Below are 17,827 nucleotides of genomic sequence, written 5' to 3'. Positions count from 1 at the left end.
GGAAGTGGTGCTTTAGGCCATAGGGTCAGCTGGTGTTTCCAGATGCCTGCCTGGAAGTGGTACTGTAGGCCATAGGGTCAGATGTTTCCAGATGCCTGCCTGGAAGTGGTACTGTAGGCCATAGGGTCAGATGTTTCCAGATGCCTGCCTGGAAGTGGTGCTTTAGGCCACAGGGTCAGCTGGTGTTTCCAGATGCCTGCCTGGAAGTGGTACTGTAGGCCATAGGGTCAGATGTTTCCAGATGCCTGCCTGGAAGTGGTGCTTTAGGCCATAGGGTCAGCTGGTGTTTCCAGATGCCTGCCTGGAAGTGGTACTGTAGGCCATAGGGTCAGATGTTTCCAGATGCCTGCCTGGAAGTGGTGCTGTAGGCCATAGGGTCAGCTGGTGTTTCCAGATGCCTGCCTGGAAGTGGTACTGTAGGCCATAGGGTCAGCTGCTGTTTCTAGATGCCTGCCTGGAAGTGGTATCGCAGGCCATAGGGTCAGCTGGTGTTTCCAGATGCCTGCCTGGAAGTGGTACTGTAGGCCATAGGGTCAGCTGGTGTTTCCAGATGCCTGCCTGGAAGTGGTATTCTAGGCCATAGGGTCTGCTGGTGTTTCCAGATGCCTGCCTGGAAGTGGTACTGTAGGCCATAGGGTCAGCTGGTGTTTCCAGAACCTGTCTGGAAGTGGTACTGTAGGCCATAGGGTCAGATGTTTCCAGATGCCTGCCTGGAAGTGGTACTGTAGGCCATAGGGTCAGCTGGTGTTTCCAGATGCCTGCCTGGAAGTGGTACTGTAGGCCATAGGGTCAGCTGGTGTTTCCAGATGCCTGCCTGGAAGTGGTACTGTAGGCCATAGGGTCAGATGTTTCCAGATGCCTGCCTGGAAGTGGTACTGTAGGCCATAGGGTCAGCTGGTGTTTCTAGATGCCTGCCTGGAAGTGGTACTGTAGGCCATAGGGTCAGATGTTTCCAGATGCCTGCCTGGAAGTGGTACTGTAGGCCATAGGGTCAGATGTTTCCAGATGCCTGCCTGGAAGTGGTACTGTAGGCCATAGGGTCAGATGTTTCCAGATGCCTGCCTGGAAGTGGTACTGTAGGCCATAGGGTCAGCTGGTGTTTCTAGATGCCTGCCTGGAAGTGGTACTGTAGGCCATAGGGTCAGATGTTTCCAGATGCCTGCCTGGAAGTGGTACTGTAGGCCATAGGGTCAGATGTTTCCAGATGCCTGCCTGGAAGTGGTACTGTAGGCCATAGGGTCAGATGTTTCCAGATGCCTGCCTGGAAGTGGTACTGTAGGCCATAGGGTCAGATGTTTCCAGATGCCTGCCTGGAAGTGGTGCTTTAGGCCATAGGGTCAGCTGGTGTTTCCAGATGCCTGCCTGGAAGTGGTACTGTAGGCCATAGGGTCAGATGTTTCCAGATGCCTGCCTGGAAGTGGTACTGTAGGCCATAGGGTCAGATGTTTCCAGATGCCTGCCTGGAAGTGGTACTGTAGGCCATAGGGTCAGATGTTTCCCGATGCCTGCCTGGAAGTGGTACTGTAGGCCATAGGGTCAGATGTTTCCAGATGCCTGCCTGGAAGTGGTGCTTTAGGCCATAGGGTCAGCTGGTGTTTCCAGATGCCTGCCTGGAAGTGGTACTGTAGGCCATAGGGTCAGATGTTTCCAGATGCCTGCCTGGAAGTGGTACTGTAGGCCATAGGGTCAGATGTTTCCAGATGCCTGCCTGGAAGTGGTGCTTTAGGCCACAGGGTCAGCTGGTGTTTCCAGATGCCTGCCTGGAAGTGGTACTGTAGGCCATAGGGTCAGATGTTTCCAGATGCCTGCCTGGAAGTGGTGCTGTAGGCCATAGGGTCAGCTGGTGTTTCCAGATGCCTGCCTGGAAGTGGTACTGTAGGCCATAGGGTCAGCTGGTGTTTCTAGATGCCTGCCTGGAAGTGGTATCGCAGGCCATAGGGTCAGCTGGTGTTTCCAGATGCCTGCCTGGAAGTGGTACTGTAGGCCATAGGGTCAGCTGGTGTTTCCAGATGCCTGCCTGGAAGTGGTATTCTAGGCCATAGGGTCTGCTGGTGTTTCCAGATGCCTGCCTGGAAGTGGTACTGTAGGCCATAGGGTCAGTTGGTGTTTCCAGAACCTGTCTGGAAGTGGTACTGTAGGCCATAGGGTCAGATGTTTCCAGATGCCTGCCTGGAAGTGGTACTGTAGGCCATAGGGTCAGCTGGTGTTTCCAGATGCCTGCCTGGAAGTGGTACTGTAGGCCATAGGGTCAGATGTTTCCAGATGCCTGCCTGGAAGTGGTGCTGTAGGCCATAGGGTCAGCTGGTGTTTCCAGATGCCTGCCTGGAAGTGGTACTGTAGGCCATAGGGTCAGCTGGTGTTTCCAGATGCCTGTCTGGAAGGGGTACTGTAGGCCATAGGGTCAGCTGGTGTTTCCAGATGCCTGCCTGGAAGTGGTACTGTAGGCCACAGGGTCAGCTGGTGTTTCCAGATGCCTGCCTGGAAGTGGTACTGTAGGCCATAGGGTCAGCTGGTGTTTCCAGATGCCTGCCTGGAAGTGGTACTGTAGGCCATAGGGTCAGCTGGTGTTTCCAGATGCCTGCCTGGAAGTGGTGCTGTAGGCCATAGGGTCAGCTGGTGTTTCCAGATGCCTGCCTAGAAGTGGTACTGTAGGCCATAGGGTCAGCTGGTATTTCCAGATGCCTGCCTAGAAGTGGTACTGTAGGCCATAGGGTCAGCTGGTATTTCCAGATGCCTGCCTAGAAGTGGTACTGTAGGCCATAGGGTCAGCTGGTGTTTCCAGATGCCTGCCTGGAGGTGTTATTCTAGGCCATAGGGTCAGCTGGTGTTTCCAGATGCCTGCCTAGAAGTGGTACTGTAGGCCATAGGGTCAGCTGGTGTTTCCAGATGCCTGCCTGGAAGTGGTACTGTAGGCCGTAGGGTCAGCTGCTGTTTCCAGATGCTCATCTGGAAGTGGTACTGTAGGCCATAGGGTCAGCTGTTGTTTCCAGGTGCCTGCCTGGAAGTGGTACTGTAGGCCATAGGGTCAGCTGGTGTTTCCAGAACCTGTCTGGAAGTGGTACTGTAGGCCATTGGGTCAGCTGGTGTTTCCAGATGCCTGCCTGGAAGTGGTACTGTAGGCCATAGGGTCAGATGTTTCCAGATGCCTGCCTGGAAGTGGTACTGTAGGCCATAGGGTCAGATGTTTCCAGATGCCTGCCTGGAAGTGGTACTGTAGGCCATAGGGTCAGATGTTTCCAGATGCCTGCCTGGAAGTGGTGCTTTAGGCCATAGGGTCAGCTGGTGTTTCCAGATGCCTGCCTGGAAGTGGTACTGTAGGCCATAGGGTCAGATGTTTCCAGATGCCTGCCTGGAAGTGGTACTGTAGGCCATAGGGTCAGATGTTTCCAGATGCCTGCCTGGAAGTGGTACTGTAGGCCATAGGGTCAGCTGGTGTTTCCAGATGCCTGCCTGGAAGTCGTACTGTAGGCCATAGGGTCAGATGTTTCCAGATGCCTGCCTGGAAGTGGTACTGTAGGCCATAGGGTCAGATGTTTCCAGATGCCTGCCTGGAAGTGGTGCTTTAGGCCATAGGGTCAGCTGGTGTTTCCAGATGCCTGCCTGGAAGTGGTACTGTAGGCCATAGGGTCAGATGTTTCCAGATGCCTGCCTGGAAGTGGTACTGTAGGCCATAGGGTCAGATGTTTCCAGATGCCTGCCTGGAAGTGGTGCTTTAGGCCACAGGGTCAGCTGGTGTTTCCAGATGCCTGCCTGGAAGTGGTACTGTAGGCCATAGGGTCAGATGTTTCCAGATGCCTGCCTGGAAGTGGTGCTGTAGGCCATAGGGTCAGCTGGTGTTTCCAGATGCCTGCCTGGAAGTGGTACTGTAGGCCATAGGGTCAGCTGGTGTTTCTAGATGCCTGCCTGGAAGTGGTATCGCAGGCCATAGGGTCAGCTGGTGTTTCCAGATGCCTGCCTGGAAGTGGTACTGTAGGCCATAGGGTCAGCTGGTGTTTCCAGATGCCTGCCTGGAAGTGGTATTCTAGGCCATAGGGTCTGCTGGTGTTTCCAGATGCCTGCCTGGAAGTGGTATTCTAGGCCATAGGGTCTGCTGGTGTTTCCAGATGCCTGCCTGGAAGTGGTACTGTAGGCCATAGGGTCAGCTGGTGTTTCCAGAACCTGTCTGGAAGTGGTACTGTAGGCCATAGGGTCAGATGTTTCCAGATGCCTGCCTGGAAGTGGTACTGTAGGCCATAGGGTCAGCTGGTGTTTCCAGATGCCTGCCTGGAAGTGGTACTGTAGGCCATAGGGTCAGCTGGTGTTTCCAGATGCCTGCCTGGAAGTGGTACTGTAGGCCATAGGGTCAGATGTTTCCAGATGCCTGCCTGGAAGTGGTACTGTAGGCCATAGGGTCAGCTGGTGTTTCTAGATGCCTGCCTGGAAGTGGTACTGTAGGCCATAGGGTCAGATGTTTCCAGATGCCTGCCTGGAAGTGGTACTGTAGGCCATAGGGTCAGATGTTTCCAGATGCCTGCCTAGAAGTGGTACTGTAGGCCATAGGGTCAGATGTTTCCAGATGCCTGCCTGGAAGTGGTACTGTAGGCCATAGGGTCAGCTGGTGTTTCTAGATGCCTGCCTGGAAGTGGTACTGTAGGCCATAGGGTCAGATGTTTCCAGATGCCTGCCTGGAAGTGGTACTGTAGGCCATAGGGTCAGATGTTTCCAGATGCCTGCCTGGAAGTGGTACTGTAGGCCATAGGGTCAGATGTTTCCAGATGCCTGCCTGGAAGTGGTACTGTAGGCCATAGGGTCAGATGTTTCCAGATGCCTGCCTGGAAGTGGTGCTTTAGGCCATAGGGTCAGCTGGTGTTTCCAGATGCCTGCCTGGAAGTGGTACTGTAGGCCATAGGGTCAGATGTTTCCAGATGCCTGCCTGGAAGTGGTACTGTAGGCCATAGGGTCAGATGTTTCCAGATGCCTGCCTGGAAGTGGTACTGTAGGCCATAGGGTCAGATGTTTCCAGATGCCTGCCTGGAAGTGGTACTGTAGGCCATAGGGTCAGATGTTTCCAGATGCCTGCCTGGAAGTGGTGCTTTAGGCCATAGGGTCAGCTGGTGTTTCCAGATGCCTGCCTGGAAGTGGTACTGTAGGCCATAGGGTCAGATGTTTCCAGATGCCTGCCTGGAAGTGGTACTGTAGGCCATAGGGTCAGATGTTTCCAGATGCCTGCCTGGAAGTGGTGCTTTAGGCCACAGGGTCAGCTGGTGTTTCCAGATGCCTGCCTGGAAGTGGTACTGTAGGCCATAGGGTCAGATGTTTCCAGATGCCTGCCTGGAAGTGGTGCTGTAGGCCATAGGGTCAGCTGGTGTTTCCAGATGCCTGCCTGGAAGTGGTACTGTAGGCCATAGGGTCAGCTGGTGTTTCTAGATGCCTGCCTGGAAGTGGTATCGCAGGCCATAGGGTCAGCTGGTGTTTCCAGATGCCTGCCTGGAAGTGGTACTGTAGGCCATAGGGTCAGCTGGTGTTTCCAGATGCCTGCCTGGAAGTGGTATTCTAGGCCATAGGGTCTGCTGGTGTTTCCAGATGCCTGCCTGGAAGTGGTACTGTAGGCCATAGGGTCAGTTGGTGTTTCCAGAACCTGTCTGGAAGTGGTACTGTAGGCCATAGTGTCAGATGTTTCCAGATGCCTGCCTGGAAGTGGTACTGTAGGCCATAGGGTCAGCTGGTGTTTCCAGATGCCTGCCTGGAAGTGGTACTGTAGGCCATAGGGTCAGATGTTTCCAGATGCCTGCCTGGAAGTGGTGCTGTAGGCCATAGGGTCAGCTGGTGTTTCCAGATGCCTGCCTGGAAGTGGTACTGTAGGCCATAGGGTCAGCTGGTGTTTCCAGATGCCTGTCTGGAAGGGGTACTGTAGGCCATAGGGTCAGCTGGTGTTTCCAGATGCCTGCCTGGAAGTGGTACTGTAGGCCACAGGGTCAGCTGGTGTTTCCAGATGCCTGCCTGGAAGTGGTACTGTAGGCCATAGGGTCAGCTGGTGTTTCCAGATGCCTGCCTGGAAGTGGTACTGTAGGCCATAGGGTCAGCTGGTGTTTCCAGATGCCTGCCTGGAAGTGGTGCTGTAGGCCATAGGGTCAGCTGGTGTTTCCAGATGCCTGCCTAGAAGTGGTACTGTAGGCCATAGGGTCAGCTGGTATTTCCAGATGCCTGCCTAGAAGTGGTACTGTAGGCCATAGGGTCAGCTGGTATTTCCAGATGCCTGCCTAGAAGTGGTACTGTAGGCCATAGGGTCAGCTGGTGTTTCCAGATGCCTGCCTGGAGGTGTTATTCTAGGCCATAGGGTCAGCTGGTGTTTCCAGATGCCTGCCTAGAAGTGGTACTGTAGGCCATAGGGTCAGCTGGTGTTTCCAGATGCCTGCCTGGAAGTGGTACTGTAGGCCGTAGGGTCAGCTGCTGTTTCCAGATGCTCATCTGGAAGTGGTACTGTAGGCCATAGGGTCAGCTGTTGTTTCCAGGTGCCTGCCTGGAAGTGGTACTGTAGGCCATAGGGTCAGCTGGTGTTTCCAGAACCTGTCTGGAAGTGGTACTGTAGGCCATTGGGTCAGCTGGTGTTTCCAGATGCCTGCCTGGAAGTGGTACTGTAGGCCATAGGGTCAGCTGGTGTTTCCAGATGCCTGCCTGGAAGTGGTACTGTAGGCCACAGGGTCAGCTGGTGTTTCCAGATGCCTGCCTGGAAGTGGTACTGTAGGCCACAGGGTCAGCTGGTGTTTCCAGATGCCTGCCTGGAAGTGGTACTGTAGGCCACAGGGTCAGCTGGTGTTTCCAGATGCCTGCCTGGAAGTGGTACTGTAGGCCACAGGGTCAGCTGGTGTTTCCAGATGCCTGCCTGGAAGTGGTACTGTAGGCCATAGGGTCAGCTGGTGTTTCCAGGTAGCTGTCTGGAAGTGGTATTCTAGGCCATATGGTCAGCTGGTGTTTCCAGATGCCTGCCTGGAAGTGGTATTGTAGGCCATAGGGTCAGCTGGTATTTCCAGATGCCTGCCTGGAAGTGGTACTGTAGGCCATAGGGTCAGCTGGTGTTTCTAGATGCCTGCCTGGAAGTGGTACTGTAGGCCATAGGGTCAGCTGGTGTTTCCAGATGCCTGCCTGGAAGTGGTACTGTAGGCCATAGGGTCAGCTGGTGTTTCCAGGTAGCTGTCTGGAAGTGGTACTGTAGGCCATAGGGTCAGCTGGTGTTTCTAGATGCCTGTCTGGAAGTGGTACTATAGGCCGTAGGGTCAGCTGGTGTTTCCAGATGCTTTCCTGGAAGTGGTACTGTAGGCCATAAGGTCAGCTGGATAGTTTTCCATAGAGGTCGCACCAATTTACGTTCCAGCTATCAGCTTATGAGAAGTCCTTCTTCTCCCAGTCCTTGATAATGTGTTTTCAGCCTTTTGTTGTAAGCCATGTCACGGGGTTAAGACGATGCTCACTGTGCAATGCCAGGAAGTGACCCTGCCATCCTCTGCTCCTCTGAGAAGGACTTCAGCCTTCTGCTCTGCCTGCGTTGTTCAGTGTTGACCCCTCATCTAAGGTATGATGTGCAAGTGTCTTCTCCCCACCAGGAACAAACCTTTTTTTTTTTTTTAATGTTCATGTATAAAAAGGAAACACTGACAAAAACCATATGATAAGAGGGGTACAACTCCACACAATTCCCACCATCAGATCTCCATATCCCACCCTCTCCCCTGATAGATTTCCTATTCTTTACCCCTCTGGGAGTATGCACCCATGGTCACTGTGGGATGCAGATGGTGGGAGGTCTGGCTTCTCTAACTGCTTCCCCACTGAACATGGGTGTTGGCAGGTGGATCCACACCCCCAGCTTGTTTCTATCTTTCCCTAGTGCGGCAGGCCTCTGGGGAGGCCGGGTTCCAGGAACACACCTTTTTCCACTGTACAGAAGCACTTCATTTTCTACTTTACGTATTTTTCCTCTGGAGGCAGCACCTATGAGTGTGTCGTCTGTGTGTTTCCTGTGTTTTTTATGGTTGGGGGTCTTGCACTTAGAGCCTGAGTCCATTTTGAGTGAGGATGTGTATGTGTTGTGGAACAATGGTTTCGTTTTATGCTGCCTTCTGGGGTATAGTGTTTAGGCTTTCCAGCCTCACCTGTTGGGAGAGGTCCCTCTCCAGTTCTCTGCCGGCTCCTGTGTCAGGCTATTGTGTGGCCTTGCTGCCAGCTTCCTGTCTTACTCAGCTGGTTTGGTTTAGTTTGATACCACACTGTTTGAACCATTGCTGCTTTAAATCAGAAAAGCAGGGCCAGATACCTCTTGTTTTTCTACATCAATTTTCTGTCCCCTCAGGAATACCTGGAGTACTTGGAGTCATTTGTGGTTTGATACAAGATTTGTAATTGTTCTATTTCCATGAGAATATGATGTTGGAATTTTGATTAGATTGTACTGAAACTGCAAATTACTTCAGGTAATCTGACCATTGTAGCGAGTTTTAGTCTTTTGTATTTTATTTTGAATAGAGACGTAGAGAAATCAAGAGGGAAGAGGGAGAGAAAGAGACACCTGCAGGCCTGCTCCACCACTTATGGAGTTTGCCCCCTGAAGGTAGGGACGGGGCTTGAACCTGGGTCCTGACGCTTGCTGACACGTGGACCCTGGCACATGATGTCCAGCCATTTTGTGGCATGCAGAACTAACAACTCCACTGCTCTGTGCTGACAAGGACTTCGCTGTGCAGGCTCATGTGTTGTTCGTCACTCAGCAGTTGGGGGTTGGGTCATTTCCACTTACTTTGCGAATGTAAACACCATTACTAATGAACATTCATTAACACACATTTTTACTTCTCTTGGGTAAGTAGCACAAGTGAGCAGAATCTCTGGGTAGAGAAGTAAATTCAGTTTTAACATCCTTTTAAAAAGCCCAATTTTTTGGGAGTCAGGTGGTAGCACAGTGGGTTAAGCACAGGTAGTACAAAGCTGAAGGACAGGCATAAGGATCCTGGTTCAAGCCCCTGGCTCCCCACCTGCAGGGGAGTCACTTCATAGGTGGTGAAGCAGATCTGCAGGTGTCTGTCTTTCTCTCCCCCTCTCTGTCTTCCCCTCCTCTCTCCATTTCTCTCTGTCCTATCCAACAACGACATCAATAATAACTACAACAATAAAACTGTTATTAGTTTCGGGGGCGCCAGCAGGCCAGGCTAGCGTCGCGGTGGTAGAGACAGACTTGGGGACACACGGCTGGGCTGAGAAGCTGCAGTTTAATCTTTATTCACAAGTGGGCAAATCACCACACCATGTGCTTCCCCCATCATTCTTCCTCCGCCGCTGCTGCTGGGACTCTGCACGTCCTTAGCATAGGGGACGGGGAGAAAGAGGGGCGTGAAACTAGCAAGGACCAAACCATTTCTCTCAGAGTTGGGGGAAGGGGGCCAAACCAATATGAAACATACCAACAATTCCCCCTTTTCTTTTTAACTAAATGACCACAGTATCAGGGGTGTGGGGTGAACAGAAACCTATATCGTACAGGCATTTTCAAAAAAGAAACTGGCAGAAACATGTAAGTGAGTAACAAGAACCAGTGTGCTGCCAAGGGAAGGCCTGAGGGGGCCATTTTTTGCCTCTGTGGGCAAAACTTTATCAGCTTAAAAAAATATTTCCTGCCTCTGGGGGGCGTACTTGCCTCGACGGGCATTTTCTAGCATGGGGGGAGGGTGAGGCCTAGAGTCCCAAAGCATGGCTGCAGTCAGTCTTTGAGAAACCCAGCAGCATAAGGGAAGCTGCTAGCTTTGTGCAGAGTGTCCGAGGTGTACCAATGAATCCAATAGAAGTGCGAGTCCAAAGCAGATGTCACACCGAAGAATTGCCAGGGGGTGAATTGTTGTACGTCTGTCTCCATGGGGAATGTCAGCCATCGGAATTCTGCTTTTCTGTAGAGAACTTGACAGCTGCAATTCACTTACTTATGAAACAAAACTTGTAGCAGGTTAGAAGTTTATCACAATTGATAACTCTATTACAATTAGAAGTCTTTTTTAGAATGCTTTTAAGGTTGTTTAAAGTTTAAACAATAGAATGTGAAAAGGTAGACATAGGAATCAAGGAAAGAAAACCTCAGGCATGAGAATAATTAGCATAGCCATTGTGTAATCTACCATTTCTAATAGAGAAGGTAATTGAGAGTTTTACATATCAACAAGTCTATTTAACCTTTTGTTACACCCATTCAAGATGGAGACACACCCTAGGTGTGCGCAGGTTTTATTTAGACCAACTTGGTTAAAATATATTGATATTTAAACTAATTTTTACCTCAGACTTTAAATGTAATTTAATTTTATCTTTATGAGAATTACATTGAAAACCTTTTTCATTTAACTTTGTCTGGTAAGAATATAGCCTTAAAGTTATATTTTTAGCCTTAAAGTTAATGTTACCAAACTTTAAACACACACGTAAACATGGTCATTAATACACAAGGAGAGAAACCTTTGTTGCAAAGATATGTCATTTTAAACACGAATTTAGCTCTGTACTGTCTTAGTTGTTGGGGGGTCACCATCTGGAGGTGGGGCCTCTCACGCAGCTCCACTTCTAGGAATTGCAGGTTGCGATCTCTGCACAAATCTCTGCATACTCCAGCTTGTCTGCCTTCAGACCGGAGCTGAGGATCTCGGCCAGGGGGCCCAGTTTCGGCAGGGAGCCTGAGGTCTCCGGGTGGTCCAGGATCTGCCCAGACTTCATAGCATGAGGGCGGGCGGGCCAGCCGTGCAGAAGGTGCGGGCCGAGGTGCCCCGGGGTGGTGGCCATGATAGGCTGCCACTGCCCTGCCCCATGGCCCTGCCATGTCTGCTGCCCTGCTCCCAGAGGCTGAGCAGCGTGGACGGAGCCGGTGCCCAATGGAATGACAGGGGAGCCCCCCATGTTATCTAGTAAGACAGAGGAATGACAGGGGAGCCCCCATGTTATCTGGTAAGACAGAGGAATTAACAGGGGAGCCCCCATGTTATCTGGTAAGACAGAGGAATGACAGGAGCCCCCCATGTTATCTGGTAAGACAGAGGAATGACAGGGGAGCCCCCCATGTTATCTGGTAAGACAGAGGAAAGACAGGGGAGCCCCCCATGTTATCTGGTAAGACAGAGGAATGACAGGAGCCCCCATGTTATCTGGTAAGACAGAGGAATGACAGGGGAGCCCCCATGTTATCTGGAAAGACAGAGGAATGACAGGAGCCCCCCATGTTATCTGGTAAGACAGAGGAATGACAGGGGAGCCCCCCATGTTATCTGGTAAGACAGAGGAATGACAGGGGAGCCCCCCATGTTATCTGGTAAGACAGAGGAAAGACACGGGGAGCCCCCCATGTTATCTGGTAAGACAGGAATGACAGGAGCCCCCCATGTTATCTGGTAAGACAGAGGAATTGACAGGAGAGCCCCCCATGTTATCTGGTAAGACAGAGGAATGACAGGGGAGCCCCCCATGTTATCTGGTAAGACAGAGGAATTGACAGGAGCACCCCATGTTATCTGGTAAGACAGAGGAATGACAGGGGAGCCCCCATGTTATCTGGTAAGACAGAGGAATGACAGGGGAGCCCCCCATGTTATCTGGTAAGACAGAGGAATGACAGGAGCCCCCATGTTATCTGGTAAGACAGAGGAATGACAGGAGCCCCCCATGTTATCTGGTAAGACAGAGGAATTGACAGGAGCCCCCCATGTTATCTGGTAAGACAGAGGAATGACAGGAGCCCCCCATGTTATCTGGTAAGACAGAGGAATGACAGGGGAGCCCCCCATGTTATCTGGTAAGACAGAGGAAAGACAGGAGCCCCCCATGTTATCTGGTAAGACAGAGGAAAGACAGGGGAGCCCCCCATGTTATCTGGTAAGACAGAGGAAAGACAGGAGCCCCCCATGTTATCTGGTAAGACAGAGGAATGACAGGGGAGCCCCCATGTTATCTGGTAAGACAGAGGAATGACAGGAGCCCCCCATGTTATCTGGTAAGACAGAGGAATGACAGGAGCCCCCCATGTTATCTGGTAAGACAGAGGAAAGACAGGAGCCCCCCATGTTATCTGGTAAGACAAAGGAATGACAGGGGAGCCCCCATGTTATCTGGTAAGACAGAGGAAAGACAGGATCCCCCCATGTTATCTGGTAAGACAGAGGAATGACAGGGGAGCCCCCATGTTATCTGGTAAGACAGAGGAATGACAGGGGAGCCCCCCATGTTATCTGGTAAGACAGAGGAATGACAGGGGAGCCCCCATGTTATCTGGTAAGACAGAGGAATGACAGGAGCCCCCCATGTTATCTGGTAAGACAGAGGAATGACAGGAGCACCCCATGTTATCTGGTAAGACAGAGGAAAGACAGGGGAGCCCCCCATGTTATCTGGTAAGACAGAGGAAAGACAGGGGAGCCCCCCATGTTATCTGGTAAGACAGAGGAATGACAGGAGCCCCCCATGTTATCTGGTAAGACAGAGGAATGACAGGGGAGCCCCCCATGTTATCTGGTAAGACAGAGGAATTGACAGGAGCACCCCATGTTATCTGGTAAGACAGAGGAATTGACAGGAGCACCCCATGTTATCTGGTAAGACAGAGGAATTGACAGGAGCCCCCCATGTTATCTGGTAAGACAGAGGAATGACAGGGGAGCCCCCCATGTTATCTGGTAAGACAGAGGAAAGACAGGAGAGCCCCCCATGTTATCTGGTAAGACAGAGGAATGACAGGAGCCCCCCATGTTATCTGGTAAGACAGAGGAAAGACAGGGGAGCCCCCCATGTTATCTGGTAAGACAGAGGAATTGACAGGATCCCCCCATGTTATCTGGTAAGACAGAGGAAAGACAGGGGAGCCCCCCATGTTATCTGGTAAGACAGAGGAATTGACAGGAGCCCCCCATGTTATCTGGTAAGACAGAGGAATGACAGGAGCCCCCCATGTTATCTGGTAAGACAGAGGAATGACAGGAGCCCCCCATGTTATCTGGTAAGACAGAGGAATGACAGGAGCCCCCCATGTTATCTGGTAAGACAGAGGAATGACAGGGGAGCCCCCATGTTATCTGGTAAGACAGAGGAATTGACAGGAGCCCCCCATGTTATCTGGTAAGACAGAGGAATTGACAGGATCCCCCCATGTTATCTGGTAAGACAGAGGAATGACAGGAGCCCCCATGTTATCTGGTAAGACAGAGGAATGACAGGAGCCCCCCATGTTATCTGGTAAGACAGAGGAATGACAGGAGCCCCCCATGTTATCTGGTAAGACAGAGGAATGACAGGAGCCCCCCATGTTATCTGGTAAGACAGAGGAATGACAGGAGCCCCCATGTTATCTGGTAAGACAGAGGAAAGACAGGGGAGCCCCCCATGTTATCTGGTAAGACAGAGGAATTGACAGGAGCCCCCCATGTTATCTGGTAAGACAGAGGAATGACAGGAGAGCCCCCCATGTTATCTGGTAAGACAGAGGAATGACAGGAGCACCCCATGTTATCTGGTAAGACAGAGGAAAGACAGGGGAGCCCCCCATGTTATCTGGTAAGACAGAGGAATTGACAGGAGCCCCCCATGTTATCTGGTAAGACAGAGGAAAGACAGGGGAGCCCCCCATGTTATCTGGTAAGACAGAGGAAAGACAGGGGAGCCCCCCATGTTATCTGGTAAGACAGAGGAATGACAGGGGAGCCCCCCATGTTATCTGGTAAGACAGAGGAATTGACAGGAGAGCCCCCCATGTTATCTGGTAAGACAGAGGAATGACAGGGGAGCCCCCATGTTATCTAGTAAGTCAGAGGAATGACAGGGGAGCCTCCATGTTATCTGGTAAGACAGAGGATTGACAGGAGCCCCCCATGTTATCTGGTAAGACAGAGGAATGACAGGAGCCCTCCATGTTATCTGGTAAGACAGAGGAATTGACAGGAGCCCCCCATGTTATCTGGTAAGACAGAGGAATGACAGGAGCCCCCCATGTTATCTGGTAAGACAGAGGAATTGACAGGAGCCCCTCATGTTATCTGGTAAGACAGAGGAATGACAGGAGCCCCCCATGTTATCTGGTAAGACAGAGGAATGACAGGGGAGCCCCCCATGTTATCTGGTAAGACAGAGGAATGACAGGGGAGCCCCCCATGTTATCTGGTAAGACAGAGGAATGACAGGAGCCCCCCATGTTATCTGGTAAGACAGAGGAATTGACAGGATCCCCCCATGTTATCTGGTAAGACAGAGGAATGACAGGGGAGCCCCCCATGTTATCTGGTAAGACAGAGGAATTGACAGGATCCCCCCATGTTATCTGGTAAGACAGAGGAATGACAGGATCCCCCCATGTTATCTGGTAAGACAGAGGAATGACAGGGGAGCCTCCATGTTATCTGGTAAGACAGAGGAATGACAGGGGAGCCTCCATGTTATCTGGTTAGACAGAGGAATGACAGGGGAGCCCCCATGTTATCTGGTAAGACAGAGCTGAACTAAGGGGAGGGTGATTGGGGGAGAGCAGAGACACTAAAACGGCTCGGCTTTCCCCCTGCAGGTGGGGTGCTTGAAAAAAAAACCTGGGTTTTGGGGGATGGGAGATGACTGTGCTCAACCAGGCATATCCCTGCCCAGCTCTGACATTTTAAAGTTATGTTTAATATTTTATTAACTTATTGGATAGAGACATAAATTGAGAGGGGAGAGGGAGATAAGATAGGGAGGGAGACAGAGAGACACCTGCACCATGCTTCACCACTCGTGAAGCTTTCCCCGGCAGGCGGGACCAGGGGCTTGAACCTGTGTCCTGTGCACTGTGATGTGCGTGCTTAACCAGGTGCACCACGGCCCAGCCCCTAAAGTTATCTATTCACCACCAGTGTTGTTGCTGTGGTGCCTATATGTCAAATTCACTGCTCATGGAAGAAGTTTTTCTTTCTTTTTTCTTGATGACAGAGGCAAAGCAGAGAGGCAGAAACGCCAGCGGCACCACTCTGCTGCTCACGAACTTCTCCGGAGGATGGCCAGGGGCTGGAACCCAGGTCCTCACCCATGGCCACGTGTCGCCCCACCCAGCCTCAGCAGCTAGAATTTACAGAGCAGAGGCCAGAAGGACTTGCTCAGACAGTGGGCTCTGGAGATTCCAGAAGCTTCCCCTGGAATCTCAGCTGAGTCACCAGCTCCTGTGGAGGAAACCACCAGAGGCTGGGGTGGTCCCTCCCAGGCTCAGAGGGAAGGAACCCTGGAGCCCACAGGCTGGGAGCCCAGGAGGAGCCTGAGGGGCCTCCAGCCCTGCTCAGCCGCTAAAAAGAGCTTCCAAGGCACAGGTCTGTTCACAGCCATTCAGCTCTGCCCTGCAGCACCCTGGACTAAGTGTGCAGTGACAGCACCTGCCCGCAAAGCTCCCCATGCGCTGGGGGTCATTAGTGCATAACATGACCTTTATTCCTGATTTACAGTGGTCTACACAATTAGAAGATCCAGGCCAGGCGGGGCACACCTGGCTGAGCACACATGGCATAGCGCACAGGGACCTGGGTTCAAGCCCCCATGAGCGCTGAAGCGGGGCTGCAGGGGTCTCTGTCTCGCTCCCTCTCTGTCTCCCCTTCCTCTCAGTTTCTGGCTGTTTTTCACTATTACTGTGTTTCAGTTATTATTTATTCATTGTTACTTTTTCTGTCACTGGGGCTTCAGCACTCTGTGCTAGCTTCTCCAGATAGCAGGAGAGACAGAAGCAGGAGACAGGGCAGGAAGCACAGCACCAGAGCTCCCGCCCGAGCCTCACACCCGGCTCTGTCCTTGCACTGCCCACAGGAGAGCTTGCTGTCTCCAGATAGCAGGAGAGACAGAAGCAGGAGACAGGGCAGGAAGCACAGCACCAGAGCTCCTGCCCGAGCCTCACACCCGGCTCTGCCCTTGCACTGCCCACAGGAGAGCGTGTCTTCAGGCACTGAGGTGAAGACGGAGGATTACAATGGAGAGGTGCTCTGCAGACCTGAGTCTCTTGGAGAGCACCTCAGACCTGGGTGGCCTCTGCTGACCGAAGCTGACCCACGTCCAGCAGAGTCTGCTAAGAGCCCTGCGCCCATGCCCGCATGGGAGTGCAGAGGGCACAGAGGGCACGCTGACGTGGGCACGGAGCCCAGCCACGTGTCTCCAGATTACGCCGGCCGCCTTGGCGGGCATCTCAGCGGGGAGGTCAGGTCTGGGAGCGGGTTGACGCCAGGGAGGTGAGTCTCCCGTGAGGAGTGTGGGCCGGGCACTGGGCTCTCTGGGTCTCCTGGCAGCCATCCTGGTTCCTGCCCAGAGCTCTGTGCTGCTATACCCCATCAGACACCATGAGGTCTGTCCCATCTGCTTCCTCAAGCTAGTGGCATCCCTGCCGGTGTGCAGTGTGGGGAGAAGCCAGCTGCTGGCACCCAGGAGCACATGCACACTACTACCCATTCCTGCTCTGCTCTGTGCCTGCTGCGTAGCTGGCCACCCACAGGGACCAGCAGATGGCACCAAAAGGAAGGACACACACATGTACACATCCTCACAAACACACATATACACATGCAAACATACATGCATACACATGCACAATACACACGTACACACATGTACAAGCACAGGCACTCACACACTCACGCACTCATACAATGCACACAAGTTACCCTCACACATGCACATTTAGGTATAGTCACACATGCAGCACTTACACATATCATACACATGCACACACTACATTGACTCAAACATGCACACTTATGTATTGTCACACATGCAGCACTTACACATATCACACACATGCACACACTACATTTACTTACACATACACATTTACATATAGTTACACATGCAGCACTTACACATATCACACACATGCACACACTACATTTACTCACACATGCACATTTACATATAGTCACACATGCAGAACTTACACATATCATACACATGCACACACTACATTGACTCAAACATGCACACTTATGTATTGTCACACATGCAGCACTTACACATATCACACACATGCACACACTACATTTACTTACACATGCACATTTACATATAGTAACACATGCAGCACTTACACATATCACACACATGCACACAATACATTTATTCACACATGAACATTTACATATAGTTACACATGCAGAACTTACACATATCACACATGCACACACTACAATTAATCACACATGCACATTTACATATAGTCACAGATGCAGCACTTACATAAATCATATACATGCACACACATTTACTCACACACATGCACACACATACATTTACTCACACACATGCAGACACATTTACTGAAAACCTTTCACTATTACATAAACTGAAACATTGTTACACAAGTTTTACACAAACAACACATAGGCTCATGCACACACATAAACACTTCCAAAAATGCACAAAAACATGCACACACACATGCACATGGCGTCCACCCAGAGAGTGCCCCTGGGCACGCCTCCCCTCTGTGCCCTCCACACAGACAGAGCCCCTGGGCACTCCTCTCCTCCGTGCCCTCCACACTGACAGACCCCTGGGCACTCCTCTCCTCTGTGCCCTCCACACTGACAGAGCCCCTGGGCACTCCTCTCCTCTGTGCCCTCCACACAGACAGAGCAATGGGCACTCCTCTCCTCTGTGCCCTCCACACTGACAGAGCCCCTGGGCACTCCTCACCTCTGTGCCCTCCACACTGACAGAGCCCCTGGGCACTCCTCTCCTCTGTGCCCTCCACACAGACAGAGCCCCTGGACACTCCTCTCCTCTGTGCCCTCCACACAGACAGAGCAATGGACACTCCTCTCCTCTGTGCCCTCCACACAGACAGAGC

This window comes from Erinaceus europaeus, chromosome 1 (genome assembly GCF_950295315.1).
Source record: "Erinaceus europaeus chromosome 1, mEriEur2.1, whole genome shotgun sequence".
Lineage (NCBI taxonomy): Eukaryota > Metazoa > Chordata > Mammalia > Eulipotyphla > Erinaceidae > Erinaceus > Erinaceus europaeus.
The sequence above is the reverse complement of the archived record's forward strand: the minus strand, read 5'-3'. Positions refer to the sequence as shown.